General features: G+C 41.0%; 1 protein-coding gene across 4 annotated transcripts in view; it reads right to left on the minus strand.

The window, feature by feature from the left end:
• The window catches only part of scube3 (signal peptide, CUB domain, EGF-like 3), a 259,149-nt gene that overhangs the window by 122,826 nt on the left and 122,366 nt on the right, over positions 1–13,957 (minus strand). The gene's annotated exons all lie outside the window — the stretch shown is intronic.

A 13,957-nucleotide genomic window follows, 5' to 3' on the forward strand; every position in this document is an offset into this window, starting at 1 on the left:
CGTTCTGATCATGAGTAGTAGTTGTGTTTGGGTGGAAGATCAGGTGGGGCACGACGCTAAACAGCGTGGTTCATAGGTGGACGTCAATGGTTCATTTTAAGTCTGTAACGTATCCTGGTAATTATCAACACTAGTCGACATCGAGGCGGATCTGCGCTGCGGTCATTCTGTGAACACAGCCACATCCAAGCTGCTGCAGTTATTTCCTGATCGTCTTCAATGATCTCTCATGCCAGGTGATGCTATTAATCTTCTCCGTGTGTGATCATTATGGAGATAAAGGTTCTTGTGCATGTGATCATGTTTGTTGTGTTAAATAGCGTCGGGTCAGGCAGACGGAGTTTGGTTTAAACGCACACACATTCTTACACACAAACTGTTGACAAGTCAACGTGAAGTAACCAGAACCATAGAGGGAGAGAGTTCCGTCACTATTTGATCCCGCTGCGAAGCGGGTTGCTATAGTTCCAATCATTGGAACGTCCCCATCGAGATAGTCAGAGCTTTCTGCTTCCCATTCTTAGTATGGGAGTCTATGCTAGCGTCGTCACTCTCTCACAAGACCACGCTGGGAGTATCCAGGAAGTGGCTTTCAGTAAAGCACTATGGGTATTGTAGTTCATGCAACCGCTTTCATAGTAGGCTATATTAGGATTAGTTTAATTCTACCGTGTGTTAGAGTCATGTGAAGGGGCAAGAGTGATTCTTAACTGAATGGTGGAATTTGCAGGTATTATGGTATGTTAACTAGGCAGTGTTATGTTAAGTAGGTACTTACTAAACGGGATATTCAAGTATATAATCCACTCAGTGAAGATGTTGATCATTTCTGCTGGGTTATTCAACTCATTTGTCTTAAATTACAAGTAGCTATAATGGGGGATTAGTTTGTAGATGCTCAACTAGATTATTACTGTTGCACCGAGTTTGCTTTTAGAGTTGTTTTCCAAGGTCAGTGTAATAAGTTCTTATACTAGAAGTGCTGTTCTGAAGAAACCGTGTGGGATATCTAAGGTCGTTTATAGTGTTAAGTATTGATGGTAAGGTATTAAAGTAATAGAGTTAAGGTGGTAGTAGTGTTTAAAGGTTAAGGCCTAGATGTTTAAAAATGTATAGATGTTAAGGCACTGTTGTTTTTTAGAACCGAACTTTGTTTGTAGTTTGGCGCCCTCTAGTGAGACTGGGGTAATTGTACCTTTCTGTTGTGGGTTTGCGCCCCTAGGGGACACTCTAATTGTTCTAGTAAATTCAGTTTAGTCTGAGTCTTTATACCATGCGGTCCCAGTGCATCTGCTTATCTTCCCAATTCAGTAATGTGCTTGGAAGTATCGTTGTGAGTAGGCTATTTTATTTTTATTTTTTTGCAATCATTATGCTGAGATGCTTGTGCATCGTAGCATGTGGCGTTTGATTATCTTGATTTCCCCAATGCAGAGTTGTGTTTGGCACTTTGGCACTGGGCTAATGCTAGCATCCAGGTTGTTTGTTTCATAAATAGCTAATGCTAGTTTCCATTCCTTGTAGCTTTATGCGTGTGTTATTTCATTGGATGTATGTAGTGAGCATTTTATTGGTGCTAACCCTCATGATTGTTTCAGTTTATAAAACTGGTTTGGAATTTTGGTTTGGAGAGGTGAAATCATTCAAACTTACACTGCTTCTTATCGTCTCTTCAAGCTACTGTTAGCTGTGTATTTGTGTACCTCTACACGCGTTGAGGTCAGAACATGGCACTAATTATTCATTAGGTTGGATTGTGATTATATTAATGAAGCACAAATGAATTAACGTGAATGTTATCTTCGCTTTTAGCTTAACCATGTCATCGTAAGGGATATTTGTTCATTGCTTGATCTCATTCTGCTTCTGTTTTCTGTTTCATGAGCGACTGCCCATTTTGGTGATCCAAGGTTGATGATGGCATGACCTTCTGTCCACCATGGATGCTGGGAATCTTCAGGTTTTGGGTTGCTGCCAGTCTTCATCTTTACTGCAGCGCCATGGTCTTGTACAGCAGTAATCAAAATCACCTCTGTGGTATACTAGATCTACATCTGCTGAAGCCATGAGAGGCAGGTCATCCATTAATCAAATCTAAAACTCATTCTGTTTAAGTCTACTGAAAGCCTTGTTGGCTGCTCTCGCTTGATCTGCGTATCCACTCACTCATGTTCTAAAAGGATTCAGCGTATAAATGTCAAATGGTACGGATTCTTTAATGATATTGGATATCTAAGTTGAGCTAATTTCATGGATGTTCAAATCACTACTTTCCATGTTGGGGTTGTGATATTGTGAAATAGTGAAATATCAATTAAATCATGATTTGACTTAAGAGTAGCGGTGGATCACTCGGTTCATGCATTCTATGGGTTCTTAGATATGGGAAATACTTTGCTTGCACTGAAAGCTCACACGTTCAATTAAGCACTCTAAATCAGTAATCATCTAATGGAATATCATTTATTGTAAGAACTGATTCCGCTTTTGTCCGTTCTTTTCTATGTCCTGCTACCTGAAATGGCGGTTAATCCTGGAAGAAATTATCCTGTTCGTCATGGATGATGGGAAGGCATGTCAAGTCCGTGGTTGCTGCCAGGCTGCGTACTGTGTGCCAGCGACGTGGACTCTGCCCCAAGTGTATACTCCTCACTTCTTCGGATCGGCGCAGCAACTGCAGCTTCGTTGGGTTCTTCATCCACTTAAAAGCATGGGTCGCTGGTCATCTGCTGCTTACGGACGCTATATTCGTTTAAATACGGATGAAATTCTTGCAGCTCAAAAAAGCTATGAGTGTTATCTGTGATCAATTATGGGATATTTCAGGAGTTGCATAATTGATCGTGCGTTAAGTTGCTTTTGTCAGAGCGCAGGTTGGGGGTCAGGTAAAACACTATAGCATCGGTCGTGTTATGGTCTCACGTAGGCTATAGTGTGGTAATATGATGATATGGTAAACTTATAGCATCGCTTGGTTCATGTATGCTCAGTGGTTTAGGTTGGTAGTGGTAAGCAAGGTTAAATACTAAGGATTGGTCGTGTTTGGTCTCACGTAGACCTAAATGCGGTAGGCTAAATTAATAAGCATTGGTCGTGTTGGGTCTCACGTATGCTTAATGGTGGTTTAGGTTGGTAGTGGTAGGCAAGGTTAACTACTAAGGATTGGTCGTGTTGGTCTCACGTATACCTAAATATGGTAGGCTAAATTAATAAGCATTGGTCGTGTTTGGTCTCACGTATGCTTAATTGTGGTACTAGAATAGTAGGGTGGTAAACTGATGATGGGTGGTAAACCACTAGTAGCATGGTCGTGTTGGGTCTCACGTCGCTACAGTGGTATTAATGGTAGGTAGGGTAGCCACTAGTAGCATGGTCGTGTTTGGGTCTCACGTCGCTACAGTGGTATTAATGGTAGGTAGGGTAGCCACTAGTAGCATGGTCGTGTTTGGGTCTCACGTCGCTACAGTGGTATTAATGGTAGGTAGGGTAGCCACTAGTAGCATGGTCGTGTTTGGGTCTCACGTTGCTACAGTGGTATTAATGGTAGGTAGGGTAGCCACTAGTAGCATGGTCGTGTTTGGGTCTCACGTTGCTACAGTGGTATTAATGGTAGGTAGGGTAGCCACTAGTAGCATGGTCGTGTTTGGGTCTCACGTTGCTACAGTGGTATTAATGGTAGGTAGGGTAGCCACTAGTAGCATGGTCGTGTTTGGGTCTCACGTTGCTACAGTGGTATTCCATTAAGCATGGTCGTGTTGGGTCTCACGTTGCTTAATGGTGGTTTAGAAGGTAGGTTTAGCATGGGTAATCCACTAAATAGTATATTCCGTCTATATCAGGTCACTGCTCGGGCGAGCGCGACTTGCCTTATAGGGTTCGCATTGCTGCCATCATATAGAGGGAATTTGACATTGCTGTCTATACACATAGTAATTCATAATTTCTTAGTTTATTTCCTTTAACATCAAAACACAGTAGTGTTTTGCCAAAATTGCATCTAATAGTCGCTGCTGGCGCAGAATATCGGCTTTTAGATGTGAAGGGCATCTCGGTATGCATTTAAAGGAAATGTGTCATTGCTGACACTCACATAGTTAATTCACGTAGCATATTTCATTTATATCAAATGGAGTTAAATGAAATTGCATCTCTCTTGATGCTTTTACTGATTCACATTCTTATATAGGCATGGCGTGGCTCTCTGCCGAGAGCGCATGTTGGGGATTGGTCGTGCTCAGTATGGTACACCATTAAGCATGGGTCGTGGTGGTGCCACGCTGCTTAATGGTGGTTTAGATGATGGTAGGTTTAGCATGGGTAATTCACTATTAATACATTCCTTCTATATCAGGTCACCGCTCGGGCGAGCGGGACTTGCCTAAAGGGTTCGCATTGCTGCCATCATATAGAAGGAATTAGACATTGCTGTCTATACACATATTCCTTCTATATCAGGTCACCGCTCGGGCGAGTGGGACTTGCCTAAAGGGTTCGCATTGCTGCCATCATATAGAAGGAATTAGACATTGCTGTCTATACACATAGTTATTAATTATTTCATAGTTTATTTCCTTTAACATCAGAACACAGTAGTGTTTTGCCAAATGTGCATCTAATAGTTGCTGCTGCGCAGATTATCGGCTTTTAGATGTGAAGGGCATCTTCGGTATGCATTTAAAGGAAATGTGTCATCGCTGACACTCACATAGTTAATTCATGTAGCATATTTCGTTTATACCAAACGGGTTTAAATGAAATTGCGTCAGCTTGATGCTTTTACTGATAAACATTCTCATATAGGTAAGGTGTGGCTCAGTATTTGCTCACTGCAAGTGAGCGCGTGTTGGGGGTTTGTGATTAAAAAGATCTGTGTCAATTTTGCACAGGGAATCTGTATATCACATGAGCAGAGTCACACCGCCAAACTTGATTGCAATATCATTGCATATATGGTAACGGTTACCTTAATAAATGGTAAATGGTTCATAACGGTCTGGTTATTTCTGAGCTGAAGTGTCTAAATGAAATTCAGTGTAACGATAGTTCATGTAGACACGGAAGGCAGAATGTTTATAAATTTCATTCATACTCCCCGGACCCCCCCCATTCGCTAACAAGCTATTCAGTTGTACTCCTTTAAGTCTCACGTTCAAACTCTTGTCATTCTCATTCGCTACAAGCTAACTCATTCACGCCCCCATATACCCACAGTGCAACTCTGGCGGTCCATTTAAGCAGCCCCAGTTCTCTGTTCATTCTACGTGCTTAGCTGTCAGTGCCGGTTGTTCAGCTGTCAGTGTCAAAACTCCTCCACCTCCCCGGCCTCCTCCCTGGCATCTGGTGTTGGCAGGATAGTTCTGTAGATGGCGTCGTACTATGGTGATGGTTGTACATTAAGGGTTTAATGTTGGTCATGTTATAACTGTTGCGTTATAACTGTTGTGTTTATAACTGTTGTGTTATAACTGTTGTGTGATGTTATAATTGTATTACGCTCTGCTCTGGGGGTTTGTGATTAAAAAGATCTGTGTCAATTTTGCACAGGGAATCTGTATATCACATGAGCAGAGTCACACCGCCAAACTTGATTGCAATATCATTGCATATATGGTAACGGTTACCTTAATAAATGGTAAATGGTTCATAACGGTCTGGTTATTTCTGAGCTGAAGTGTCTAAATGAAGAATTTTGGCTGTGGCACTCAGAGCCAAAATTCAAAAATGAGCATGGCATTGAATGAGTTAAAGTGCTCGCGTGGCCCATAGTGGCTTCTTTTGGGCTGGTTTTCCTAGACGTGGTTGCTTGTCTCTCTCACAGAATCTGGCAACACTGGCCCCTCTATTTGTCTTTGTATGACAAATAGCTAACATTGTCGATCTACAGTAAAAGCTCACAATGTGTCCCGATGCGACGCATTGTGAGCTAATTAACGTAAATAATGTAAATACAAATATCACAGGTTTAAGGACTTATGTCCGACTTAGAGAGAAACTCTATGCATATGCAGTGGTTTAAAGCAACTAAGTACATTTACTCAAGTACTGTACTTGACAATGTTGAGGTCTTTTTTTACTTTACTGGAGTATTTCCAATGTTCAGTCACTTTTACTTCTACTCCACTACATCTCAGAGGCAAATATTATACTTTTACAGTACTCCACTACAATTATTTGAAAACTTTAGTTAGTTACTTTGTAGATTTGTATTATTATTACAAAACATACATTAACCACTTCAGCCCTATACACATTTCGGCCATTTAAAAATAGCAGATCTACAAGCTCGCGACGCGACGCATTGTGAGCTTGTAGATCTGCTATTTTCAAAGGATTTTATACATTTGGAAACTTGTGAAATGGCATAATGAGTTATTTTACTTTTAGTATATTTTGATACTAATACTTTTGTACTTTTACTCAAGTAATTTTTTTATTCCGGACTTTCACTTGTAACTGAGTATGTCTACATTGCAGTGTTGATACTTTTACTTAAGTAAGAAAATGTAGTACTTTTTCCACTACTGGTTCATACCTTTGGCTGTGATGGAAAGGTATGAATCTAGTTGGTCGCTGAGATCCTCTGGCACAGAATGTTTAAGAAGTTCCAACCGTCAGTGGTATAGAGATATGGAGAGACAGCTCCCTGCCCGTCAATCTGAGAATGGCTGAATCAGTAGATATTTTGAAGCGTAATCTTTATTTTGCCTTGCTTATCTCAATGATTAATCTGACAGACATTTTGTGGGGGTTTTTCTGTTCTTTTTTTGTTTGTTTAATGCTCATTTGATTTGTTTCTTTATGCTTTCCTCTGTATGTACTTGTTCTTATTTTATTTTTCTATGATCTTTCTTTTTTTTTTGTGTAAAGCACTATTCCAGGGGTGATGCAACTTTGATGATGGAGAGGGCCACTATATTTGCACACTCACTCCAGAGGGCCACATTGCGTATACAGTCTCGCCCCATTTTAACTTTTCTCGCCATTCTATAGCGCGGCACTCGGTGCCGCGCTATGAGCTTGTAGATCTGCTATTTTTTATAAAATAGCCAAAGCTAAGTGGTTAAAATGATTGTGACTCTATGTTCTCTACTAATTTCCCTGGGGAGCCCCTGGTACCCAGCCAAGGACCACTGGTGGTCTCGGGACCACTGGTTGACAACCACTGCTCTAATTAATGGATTTTCTTTTTCATGAAATTCTTTTGAAAAACGTTTGGATGTTTTTAAATGAAACTCTTTTGAAATAATAATAATAATAATAAAATAAAATGAAATGTAGGAAACAACAAATAAAGGGGTATTTATACTGCGGACCCATGAAAATTGGTCCCGACCCACTGTTTGGGAAACGGTGGTATAATGAGTCTCAAAGTGCTATAATAAGGTCTGAATGGTAATACCTCTCAGACTAGAGGAGACATGCTCCAGGGTTCTCTCTCTGAAAGCCCTGCAGAGTGAAGTGCTTCTACAATGTAAATTCCTCTGTTCTCTTGCATTACTCGTGCTCTTGCTCACAAGAGCATTTACATATGCATTTGCATGGCAAGTAGCCCACAGTACATACTGCGTGAGCGAAGGTCGAGCATATGCAATGTTGCACGCGTCTGTCTGTGTGTGTGTGTGTGTGTGTGTGTGTGTGTGTGTGTGTGTGTGTGTGTGTGTGTATGTGTTTTGCATTACTGTACTTGTGAGGACCAAACGTCCGCACAAGTATATAGTACAATTTTTAGAACGCTTGTTTTACGGTTGAAAAAAGATTTGTAGAGATGCAAAATATTCATGTTGGGGTTGGTGTCAGGATTAGTTTGGTTTAAGGGGATTAGAGACAGAGTTATGCGTGATTCACACTTAGTTGCACGCTGGTGTCATTCGCCGTAAAAAAATGTGTGGGTGTGTGTGTGTGTGTGTGTGTGTGTGTGTGTGTGTGTGTGTGTGTTTGTACCTGTGGAGGACAAAGCCACATCTCCGTTTCTATCAAGGTCAACCCCCCCCCCACTCCCATGAGGACGCAGGCGGACATCTTTCCATCCCAGTAGAGAATAGAATAGAATATTTTAATGCCAACAGTTAAAAGTAACACGGTATCACCAATTAAAAGCGCCAAAATGGTTGGAACTCTCACACACACACACACACACACACACACACACACACACACACACACACACACACACACACACACACACACACACACACACACACACACACACACGCTTATTTCACATTGCGGTCCATTTTAAAACATCTAACACCCCACAGACTATACATACAACAGTGTGAAAACACAAAAATTAATACTAAATATAAACAGTAAAAAGACCTAATGACAAGACTTAAAGGGGAAAAACATCTTATTTTTCTATCAATTACACACCCCATGATGAAGCCTTCATTTCATGGAGATTTTTTTGTTTTTGTCGCATTCCTAAGCCAATAATTTGATGAGCAGGTGTATTTCCGGTAGGAGATACACAAGACTCCTTTGAGTCTCCTACCGGATACATTAGCATCTTTGCCGGTCATCAAATTATTGTCTCAGGAATGCGACAAAAACTAAAAAAATCTTCATGAAATGAAGGCTTCATGTGGTGTGTAATTGATAGAAAATACGTTTTTTTTTTTTGGTGAACTACTCCTTTAACAAAGGCAAACCGAGACCAAGGACACGAGTTTATCAAAGTCCATAGCTTTATGCACAGCAGCCATCATTTTAGAAATAATTAAATTGGGCCTTCCTTCCTTACTTCCAATGATACTTATGAATGATACATTTGGTGCAGTACTGCCATAGCTGAGTGGTTAGTGAGCCCGCCTAGGGAGCCAGAGGCCCTGGTTGCCCCAGGTTCGATTCCAGGCCACGCCAGCATATGAGTCGATGAAATGAAATTTGTCCCTGAGCAAGACTCTTAACCCCTAATTGCTCACAGGTTCTCATTGGAAACAAGACCGCAAGGACTTTCATGAACGACCTGTTAAAAGGAATTATCTTTACTGTGGTTCTCAAACCTTTTTTTCATTTGTGTAACTCTCTGTCCCGTTTAGACGACAACAGTCTCTTGAGAAAACGGCAAGCTCACAACGTGTCGCATTTGCGACGTGTTGTGAGCTTGTAGATCTGCTATTTTCAAAAAGATCTTGAAAAGAAAAAGTGAAATAATATTTGGAATCCAGGCCCCTGGCGACCTTTCTTGTGGCCAATGGAGCACATTCCATAAACCAATGTAAAAACACATGTCGAATGTCAACAGTCATTATTGGATGGTTGGTTTGTCCAATATCAAAGTTCAAGTTTGTAGCATAGGGGGGTGAATATTTTGAATGTTTTTCGTAACCGTTAACCAAAACTCGTTGATGGGTAAGAACCCATTAGTTCGGCTAGTATTAAACAATTAAAACAGTTACCATGAACCGAGTCATTTGACAATTTTCCACCTAATCTAACTGAACACCCCTGAGATATATTCGCCAAAAACGGTCGATCTACAAGCTCACGTTGAGATGGTAGATCACCTACTGTATTATGACTTGCCCAGAATGTGGGGCCACTAGCGTTCAAGCGGTTAATAAAAAGAAGATATGTTTTCACAGAGCCACATTCTACATTCCTCAATGGAAAAGGAGCTAAAGGCAGACTGCTGTCTGTCTGTGAGCCGCTCAGCCCCACGGCCCTCTGGGTAAAAAGCAGTGGTGGAAAGTAACTAAGTAGATTTACTCAAGTAGCGTACTTAAGTAAAACTTTGAGGTATTTGTACTTTACTTGACTATTTCCAATTTCCAATAGTTTTACTTCTACTCCACTACATCTTAGAGGCAAATATTGTACTTTGGTTACTAGTTACTTTGTAGATTTCGATTATTATTACTAAACATACATTAACCACTTCAGCCCCATAGGCCTATACATTTCGGCCATTTGAAAATAGCCGATCTACAAGCTCACAATGCGTCGCAATTTTTGTGAGCTTGTAGATCTGCTATTATCAAAAGATGTTTATACATTTGAAAAACGGGTAATGGGACATTCTGCACAATGAGTACTTTTACTCTTGGTACTTTTAAGTACATTTGGATACCAATACTTTTGTACTTTTACTCAGGTACGTGTTGAATTCTGGACTTTTACTTGTAACGGAGTATTTCTATATAGCAGGATTGATACTTTTACTTGAGTACTTTTTCCACCACTGGTTAAGAAGCCATGACAGACAGAGTGTTAGTGGAAAAAGCCGGTTGGCACGGAGGCAGCGCCCGCAGTGAGGCAGCGCCCGCAGTGGCGCGCCGCCCTCGGCCAAAAGCTCAGAGATGGCCTTCAACAAAAACCCACGAAGCAAAGAATGGATGCCCACCTCAAAAAGAAGAATTATGCTGGGATTCAACCAGCCAGGGCAGCCAACCGGGCTTAGCTTAACCCATTAAGACCTGGAACTGTGTCATTTTTAGATTTGAGCTAAAAAGCATTATCTTACACTTTGGGCTATTCAAAAATAGCAGATATACAAGCTCATAGCGCGGCACCGAGTGCCGCGCTACGAGCTTGTAGATCTGCTATTTTTTGAAAAATCGTGAAAATGTGCACAAATCTTCTAAATATATATATTTTTAAAGCGAATATTTTTAACTCTAATCTTTGCTTCTGGGGGGTCCCTGGCACAAAATATTTTGATGGGGGTCCGCGGCCAAATACATATAATTTCGGGGGTCCTTGACATGAAAAAGATTGAACACCACTGATATAGAAACACACGTTTTTCAGAATACTGTTGAGGAGACATGTAGAATCGGCTTCAGGTCTCAATGGCTTAAAAAGCCCCAAAACCAGCCGTGTATATTTGTTCAAGAGTCGGGAGCCGAGCGCGGAGTCTGGTCAGAAATAAGGGACAACGACGAGATTATGCAGAGAGAGAGAGGGGAGGGGAGAGGAGAGGAGAGGAGAGGAGAGGAGAGGAGAGGAGAGGAGAGGAGAGGAGAGGAGAGGAGAGGAGAGGTCTCCATCTCTGCCCGCTGAGCGAGTGGGAACAGAGTGTTAATAGGCAGCCAATGGGAGCGAGCGGAGGGAGCGTAGAGGAGGCTATACGTTCTGCTCCCTCCTCCGCTCCACTCGCCTAGAATAGGGGAAAAAAGAGTCTAGTTATACGGCTGGGCTGCAGAGCAATGGAGCAGACACTCTGTGCACTTGTAAAAGCAGCTGTGTGGGCCGGCGTGTGTGTGTGTGCGTGTGTGCGTGTGTGTGTGTGTGTGTGTGTGTGTGTGTGTGTGTGTGTGTGTGTGTGTGTGTGTGTGTGTGTGTGTGTGTGTGTGTGTGTGTGTGTGTGTGTGTGTGTGTGTGTGTGTGTGCGCAGTGGTGTAAAGTAACTAAGTACATTTACTTAAGTACTGTACTTCGGTAAAATGTTGAGGTATTTGTACTTTACTTGAGTATTTCCAATTTTCAGTACTTTTACTTCTACTCCACTACATCTCAGAGGCAAATATTGTACTTTTACTCCACTACAACTATTTGAAAACTTTAGTTACTAGTTACTTTTCAGATATAAACTATGATATAATGAAACATACATTAACCAACTATTTTATACATAGGCTATTTGAAAATAGCAGATCTACAAGCTCACAACGCGTCACATCGCGACGCGTTGTGAGCTTGTAGATCGGCTATTTTCAAATATTTAGTACTTATACTTTGGGTACTTTAAGTACATTTTGATGCCAATACTTTTGTACTTTTACTCAAGTACATTTTTTATTTTGGATTTTTACTTGTAACAGAGTATTTTTATATTGCAGTATTGGTACTTTTACTTAAGTAAAGAATTTGAGTACTTTTTCCACCACTAGTGTGTGTGTGTGTGTGTGTGTGTGTGTGTGTGTGTGTGTGTGTGTGTGTGTGTGTGTGTGTGTGTGTGTGTGTGGCCCGTGTGCTCAAGACAGCAGGGCAGGCCTGCTGGGACACAGGCCTCTGGTTTTCACACCAAAAGGCACACAGAACTATGGCCACATGATGTGCTTTCTTCTTCTCTCCCGTGTGAACAGAACACAGCATACTCTCACGCTGCGTTCACACCGGCAGACACAGAGCTACATTCTGCCATTGGTTTTCAATGGAAGCGACATGAAGACACAAAGATAGAGGCTGCCATTCATTAACTAATTGGACTTCAATGCCAATGACTTGCAGTGGTGGAAAGTAACTAAGTACATTTACTTAAGTACTGTACTTCAGTACAATTTTGAGGTATTTGTACTTTACTTTCCAATTTCCAATACGTGTACTTCTACTCTTCTACATCTCAGAGGCAAATATTGCATCTTTTACTTGTAACTTACTTGTAACAGAGTATTTCTATATTGCAGTATTGGTACATTTACTTAAAGGTAGGATATTTTTTGGTTAAAACAAAAAGTATTTTGTTAAAAGGTTAAAATACTATATTCTGATAGTAATCATTGCTATAGAGTGTTTTTTCAGTAACAGATGTCTCCCTGTCTCTCCAGCTCTTTAATAAACAGAAAATACATTTTTCGGTAGGTGTCAAAATCTCAGCCAATCAGGAGAAAGTACCCATTTTTAAGCTTAATTTGTATAGTGTTCCAGTTCCAATTTTGTCTGCTCATTTCTTAGTGTCATCACTTCCAATTTCACTTGTTTAATCTGTATCCTGATTGAGTTCTCTGTCCTGGTTGGATACAATTGGAAATTAAACTGAAACGAAAATGCATTTTCTGTTTTATAAAGAGCTGGAGAGACAAGGAGACTCCTTTTACTGAACAAACACTCTATAGCAATGAGTACTATCAGAATATAGAGCTATTTAACACTTATTTTAACCAAAGCAAATCACTTACCCTACCTTTAAGTAAAGAATTTGAGTACTTTTTCCACCACTGATGACTTGTGACTTCCTCTTTTGACTTGAGAGTTCAAGTCACTTAATACCTTCCAACAAGTCCAAATGTTTAAACGTTTAAAAAGCGTCCCACGAAAAATTGATTCAATTCACATATTTCGCTTCATCGACTAATAATGTTATTAGTCAGAAATCCCGTCAGTGACACCTATAGTGTCATGGTGTAGTAGAGACGGCTGCAAATGTTGCACATAAAGTTGTAAAGGTATAAAACCCTGTCCTCAAAGAGGACATTCAAAGTACAGTATCAGCACTATGTTCTGTTGGACTGGAAGTAGCTTTGTTTAAAAAGGAGGCGGCGTTCTCAATCCCAAGATGAGGCGCGCCGTCCCGATAGGAACCAGTGTGTTTTTTGACTAAAACTATGACGAAAAATGTTCGTTGACTACCTTTTTCACTGTCATTTTAAACATAAAACTAGTCATTTTATGTTTGGTTGCGCTCAGGTGGTGTGCTCTGAAAATAGAAGATCTACAAGCTTGTGAGCTTGTAGATCGGCTATTTTCAGCATGCAACCAAGTCTAAAATGCATTGGTAAAAAAAAAATGAACGTAGCCTTCCCCTCCAAACGAGGGGCGATAAATACTGACTTTGAGTACTGAGCCAAGTATCCATTGCATCACAATGTTCAAAGTTAAAACCGCAAGAGGTTTCCCTATTATTTTTGCAATAAAGTAACAATAAACACAGCTTTTAATGCCACTACACAGCACTGTCATGCAGAAGGAATGCCGTGGCAAAAGGCGCACGCACGCACGCACGCACGCACGCACACACACACACACACACACACACACACACACACACACACACACACACACACACACACACACACACACACACACACACACACACACACACACACACACACACACACACACACACAGAATATGATGCCACTGTTTACAGCACATCTGATCACATGGGAACATTCCTTCAGTTTGGACCGCTGCAGTGAGCTGGCGGACGGACAGAGACGATGTCCTCAGGACTTTGCACGCTGTGGTAGAGGGTCCAAAACACCGGGACACAACATGTCCTCAAAACAAGATT

This window comes from Gymnoscopelus microlampas (genome assembly GCF_963454915.1).
Source record: "Gymnoscopelus microlampas genome assembly, chromosome: 10".
Classification (NCBI taxonomy): domain Eukaryota; kingdom Metazoa; phylum Chordata; class Actinopteri; order Myctophiformes; family Myctophidae; genus Gymnoscopelus; species Gymnoscopelus microlampas.